We start from the raw sequence: 6,968 nt of genomic DNA, 5'->3' as shown, positions 1-6,968 counted from the left end.
AGGAAGCTCAAGTCGCACCTATTCACAAACAGAATAGTGTATTAGAAAAAAGGAAATTATAGACCGGTAAGTGTATTACCGGCCATTTCTAATTTTTTTGAAAATGCCATAGAAGTACAATTAGTACAGTACTTTGATAATATCTTCAATCCATTTTTGGCAGCTTTTAGATCAGGTTTTGGATGTCAGTCAACTTTATTAAGAGTGATTGAAGATTGGAAATTAGCCTTAAACCAAAATAAATACCTTGCAGATATCCTTATATTTTTTTAACAAAAAGAAAACAGTGTGTGAAAGTAAACCAAAATTTAAGTGGTATGCTTGACATATTTAAAGGGGTACCACAAGGTTCCATCCTTGGACCCATCCTATTTAATACTTTTATAAATGATTTGTTCTTTTTTGTAAAAAAAATGTTCTTTATATGATTATGCTGATGACAATACCTGGCATTTCTGTGGGGAACAAAATACCAGAAAAATAGAAAAAATACAAGAACGAGCGCTTCGCTTTATTTATGAAGACCATCAGAACTCATACGAAACACTCCTGCAGATTTCAAACCTTCCATCACTAAAAACTCGTAGGATGCGCTCAATTGCCTTGGAGACCTTTAAAATAATTAATAAAAAATGTCCATTATTTATTCAAGATCTAGTTGTTATAAAAAACAATTCATATAATTTCAGGTATGTGAACACTGCTGAGGTACCTAGACCTAGAACCACAAGTTATGGTAAAAGATCCTTTAGATTTGAGGCAGCACAAGTATGGAACTCCCTTCCCAATGAGGCTGGAATTATGACCTCTTTTGACCAATTTAGGAATTATATAAATTCCTGGTGTTGAGTCAAAAATGCTACTGCAGTTCATGCCGTTTCCATCCAGTGCTGTCTCAAAGCTAAAATTTCTTTCTTTCTTTTTATTTTTTATTATGGCCTTTTGCTCTGCTTTTTATGCATTTATTATATATATAAAAAAGAAGATACCTGCTACTAAATGCCAGTGCTTATTTATTTATTGATTTTATGCTTTTTAGTTTGTTAGTATTTTATGATATTTAAGTGATTTGCTGGTTCCCCCATTCAATGCACATAGAGGTGCTTGCCGCATGGGCTTTGACTCTGGAGACTCAGAAATCAAAATTACTTTGCTTTCATTATATTTGCATGCTTTTTCATTTTTATTTATTAGTATTTGCATGATGCTGCATGACTTTTATGTGATAGTCGGTTAAAGAGCTCACCAGAGCTCATGTTTTGTCTGTTATTATGTATATATATGCCGACTCTAAATAAAATTTACTTACTTACTTACTTACTAACTTACATAATAATTTAATGTTAAAATAAATGTCATATAATTTGATGTGGTACACATCTAACAGCTGTACGGAAATATATCAATTTTGTATAAACTAATACTCGAGCATTCAGGTCAAGGCTCACTTTTTTGCTGGGAATAGTCAATATATTATGTCCCAGCCACAGGCACTTGTCTTTCAAAAAAAACAACCTATATACTTATAATTATAACGAATGTTATTCTTAATCTTATAGGCAAAAGGACCAGTAGTCCCAGCTCTTAGTTGACTCCAAATGATGTATAAATTCATTAAATATGTAAACACCAAATATTATACTATGATCTTGTACGAGAGAGGATTTAAAAAGACTGTGCCTTTATCCCTTTGTTTAAAAGAGAGGCTAAAGATACCAGAGGGACATTCAAACTCACAAGTCGAGAATAAACTGACAACGCCATGGCTAAAAAAGAAAAAAGACAAAGAGACAAACAATAGTACACAAAACACAACATGGAAAACTAAAGACTGAGCAACACGAACCCCATCAAAAACTGGGGGTTATCTCATGTGATCAGGAAGAGTAAACAGATCCTGCTCCACATGTGGCACCCCACACAAATACTTCTTAAGTTATATTCAAACCATTATACCGATTTGTTGATGTTTAACGCTTAGGGAATTATTTTCCTATGTACGTTGCTTTTATTTTTATGCCAACAAGACCTGCCAACTATCCTGATTTATGGGGGATATCCCCCATGAGGGGTGTTGACCTGAATTTTTAAATTCTTTATTTTATAAATTGAACACCTGAAAACGGGCATTCAAATTAAATGAGTTAAAAGGGTATTTTAGCACATTCATACTCATTCAAACATTAAAGTAGTAGATTAAAACATTTATGACAATAAAAGAGGAGCATAAGTTCCTCTTGCGCTTAACATCCCATGTAGATTTCGAAAAGTTGGCAGGTATGAAGTACCAAAAATACACCACATTTTGTTATATTCTTAAAAATTGTGCACCTGGTACCTGAAAATGTCTGGGTCGATCGTCTACCGTTGCCACGCAAGCCACAGAAATTCAACCTTTTTCACTCTTTATTTCTAGACCTGTTTCAGAATATGATGGACGTTAAATACCAAAATCTAAGACTTCATAGTCACTAAAATTCTCTAACAAAAAGAATATTTTCTGACATAGTGGTCACAGCTAGGTGCCGTACAGTATATAGCTGTTGTTTTTGCAAGATGCCGAACTCATCCGTACAATATGCTGTACAAAAAACATAAATTGTTTTGACACATATCCCTTCGAAAATATCTTTTTCACAATTAGATTTTTTCAGAGAACCATATTCTTGGAATTCATCTAGAACAGAGGTAAAAACCGTAGAATTTCTGGTCTTTGTTTGATACTTTTTTGGCACGAAAAATTAAACTTTTGACAGTAAAAATCAGAAAATCATTTCATAAACGGTACTAGTATATAAAATGGGTTAAATGAAAGAAGATCCTACCTTGGTTTTTTTTTCATCTTACGCATTTTCCACTTCGAGAATACCCAATCACCGCTGTCAATGATACTGTGTACGCATGGCATGAAAACAATTAAATCTGACATTGAATTATGCATAAGAAGGTGTATTGCATCATGACAAGCACGTTGGACCACATATATATTTCACATGGCTAACTCTTGTGGAACTTGAGCGTTTAAGCGAGTCCGATTGACTCAATAGAATAAAACTTTTTATTTATGACAAACGAGTCTATGAAAGCCCATTTAAGACCTGCAGATTCTAATTTGATTTAACTTACGAAATGGATACAGTGAATTTTCAAATTGAATTGAATAGAAAATATTTTGAACAAAAAGTGATGATATTATTATATTAAAAAAGAAACTAAGGCGGAAGATACTAAATGAATATTCAAACTCATAAGTCGAAGACAAACTGAAAACGCCATGGCATAAAACGAAAAACCACCAAAAGACAAACAAAAGTCTACAAAACGCAACACAGAAAGCTTAAGGCGGAGCAACACGAAATTATGGAAGACGGATGCGGCCAATTTTGCGTTTTCGCCTATGTATTTTCAAAGGCGAAATCAAACTCATTTCGCGATTTCGCGTTTGTCAATTATTGCCCACTTCTGTCAAATCATTGTTGATCATTATCCAATCAGTTCAAAGATACGAGTTGACTGACAGAAGTGGGCAGTAATTGACAAACGCGAAATGAATTTGTTTTCGCGATTTCGGTTTCCTCCTCCCTAATTTCGACACTATAGTTGGACATGATAATTCCACTTTATAAATGCTTGAAACAATAAAATCACATTTTATTTTACTTTTGTAAATCGTTACGTAGCTTATGAACTTAACATTCAATACATATGCATATCATTCAATACATATGCATATACATATTTCTAAATTTGATCATGAAGTAAATGCAGCATATGACAATTTTAGTAAATGTTTCAATGAGGTAGCTGACAAACATGCACGGCCTTTTACGGAAATAAAAATATTTTTCCGAATTAGGTACCATATACCGGTATATGAATGCAGAGCCAAAAAGTGCCATTTAAAGAAAGAAAATGAGGTCAAAAGTGTTTCACTATTCCGAAATTCCCCTATTATTATTATATAAAAACTCATTGTTTTAAAACATTGTCAAAGTCCTATTTTGATGAAACTTTTGTAATGTTAAACTCATAATTGTCTACAGTTTTTTCTGGTTATTATGAAATATTTTTATGACATGCCTGATTACTGAGAAATCATCATTTGTATACAAATATTGAAATTATAGGTGTAATTTTTTCCTATATAGCCATATGTTTGTTTCGTGCAGACATTCGTATTTGTCTTTAAATAGTGATTTTCTTAAAAAAAAAGTATAAATTATAAATATATTTCATAACTATTGCAAGAAACTGCAGACATTTCTGCATTTAACGGAAAAAAATCATTCAATTTGGAAAAGAAATAGCTTCAGTAGAATTTTTACTAAAATATGTTTTTGTATGAAATAATAGGGGAATATTCGAAAGGTGAAACACTTTTGACCTGAGACTGTATAATAAATTTTAAAAATTCAGTGGTAGTAAGAATTGGGAGGCATAACTATGTTACAACACTGAAAAACAGATATATTTTAACCAATATTTTATAGAGAGGTGCGCTGGGGCCCGAAATCTAAGGAATCTTTTCTTACCAATAAAGGTAATGTACACCAAAAGGAAACTGTCCTTTCTGAAAATGATGATGTTTTAATTACAAAACAAGAGGAGGTTTGTGAAATATTTAATAATCATTTTGTTAATGTTGCCAAGAATATTGGAAACAAATAAAGGTTGATGATGATCCCCCGAATATTTTGGCCATTAAAGATAATTTACCCGATTTTCACCAAAACAGTTTTACCTTTTCTCCTGTTGATCAAGTTTTTGTCGAGAAACGCATACGTATAATGCGTATAATTAAAAAAAGCCACTGGAATAATTAGTATTTCAGCTAAATAATATAGTTACTATATTTTGCTAAACCCTCTATTGTAAAACCTCTTACCGATAGTGTAAATAATTTATCAATATCATCAACCGGACAGTCTTAAGAAAGCACAAGTTGCACTTTTTCTTAAACCGAATAGTGTACTAGAAAAAGGAAATGATAGACCGGTAAGTGTGGTACCATCTATTTCTAAAAATTTTGAAAATGCCATAGAAGTACAATTAGTACAGTACTTTGATAATATCTTCAATCCATTTTTTTGCTGCTTTAAGATCAGTCTTTCGATGTCACAAACTGTATTAAGAGTGATTAAAGATTAAAATTAGCCCTAGACCAAAATAAATGCCTTGCAGCTATCCCGATGGACTTGTCAATAGCTTTTGACTGTCTCCCCGATGACTTAATTACTGCTCTACTGAAATTAAAGGCTTATATGGTCCAGGCTTTCAAAATGCTGACTTGATATGCTATATATTTAGTTAACAAACAGAAACAGTGTGTGAAAGTAAACGAAAATTAAAGTGGTATGCTTGATATATATTTAAAAGGGTTACCCCAAGGATCCATTATTGGACCCATTTAAATTTTTATAAATGACTTGTCCTTTTTTGTAAAAAAAATGTTTTTTATATGATTATGCTGATGGCAATACTTTGTTAAAGTCTGGAAATTCCTCACAAGATGCAATTTCTGCGCTTGAGGAAGAAAGCAGTTATTTAATAGAGTGTTTTTCTGCAAATAAAGTGCAGGCCAACTCAGGGAAATTTCATGCTATCTGTGTTGGTAAAAAAAACACATGATAAAAATATTGTGTTTGATTTGATTGGTATGATTTCTATTTTATGTGAGGACGAGGTAAAATAACATGGAGCTTCTTTTGATTTTAAATTAAATTTCAATTTACATATTTCAAATATCTGTTAAAAGGCTGCAAGGCAATAAAATCAGTTTTGAAAATAATTTGGCAACACCTAAACAAATCGAGTAAACTAACAATTTATTGTCTAACTTAATTGAGTTACTGCCCTCGACTTGGTATTTCCGTGGGGAACAAATTCAAGAGAAATAGAAAAAAATACAAGAACCAGCGCTTTGCTTTAGAACTCTTACGAAACACTCCTGCAGATTTCAAACCTTCCTATACTAAAAACTCATAGAATGCGCTCAATTGCCTTGGAGAACTTTTAAAACAATTAATAAAGAATGTCATTTATTTATTCAAGATCCTGGTTGTTCAAGTACAAAAAAAACCAATTCATATATAGACCAAGAACCTCAAGTTATGGTAAGATCATTTAGATTTGAGGCAACACAAGTAAGGAATTCCCTTTCCAATAAGGCCAGAATTAAGACATTTTTTGACTTATTTAGGAATTAAATAAATTCCTGGTGCGGGGGTCAAAATGTAAAGATACTGGAGGTTCAGAAATTTAAAAAAATATTTGCTTTCATCATTTTCGCATGGCTTTTTATTTTTATTTCTGATTAGTATTTGCATGAAGCTGCATGATTTTTTTTATGATAGTCGGTTAAAGTCATGTTTCTCTGTTATTGTCACGGTACATAATGCCGATTTGAATAAAATTTATACTTACTAACTAACTCACTCACTCACTCACTCACGATTTAGGTTCAACGGAATTATATCTTTCTTATCAAACGATACTTCGAAAATTGGGTACGAGTTGGTGAAAGTACGAGTTGTTAGGGAACGACCATTTAACTTCAAAAAGAGGGGGGTATGGTTTTTTCCTAAAAGAATATTCTGATCCCCAATTGGATGAAAAAAAAATATTGTGGTCAAGCAGATTACAAAAAAAAAATTCTGAGATTTTCCCATACCTTATAGCGCTAAATTTAAAAAAAAATGATTTGATTGATAGCGTCGGAAAACTAAAACAAAAAATCTGACTCAGACAAAAAACCATAACCCCCTCCTCCCTTTGTTTAAATAGTTAGGTATTTACTTAATAATTTTTATAAGGATTAACCAACCTTAATTCAGTAAGGTTGGTGTACTCCAACTATTGGAGGAAGATATAGAGGAAAGAAGAAGTTTGAAGTCAAGTTAAATGGTTGCTCCCTAAGGCACCCCCAAATTACAAGTTTATTCCATGTCTCGCTCAGTAGTCCAAATTTT

General features: G+C 32.3%; 1 protein-coding gene across 1 annotated transcript in view; it reads right to left on the bottom strand.

The window, feature by feature from the left end:
- Positions 1-6,968, bottom strand: part of LOC127711284 (zinc finger protein 277-like) — a 295,784-nt gene that overhangs the window by 253,898 nt on the left and 34,918 nt on the right. The gene's annotated exons all lie outside the window — the stretch shown is intronic.

The sequence above is a fragment of the Mytilus californianus genome, unplaced genomic scaffold (genome assembly GCF_021869535.1).
Source record: "Mytilus californianus isolate M0D057914Y unplaced genomic scaffold, xbMytCali1.0.p SCAF_1, whole genome shotgun sequence".
NCBI classification, from domain to species: Eukaryota; Metazoa; Mollusca; class Bivalvia; order Mytilida; family Mytilidae; genus Mytilus; species Mytilus californianus.
Note: the sequence above shows the minus strand (reverse complement) of the source record. Positions and strands in the feature narration are given on the sequence as shown.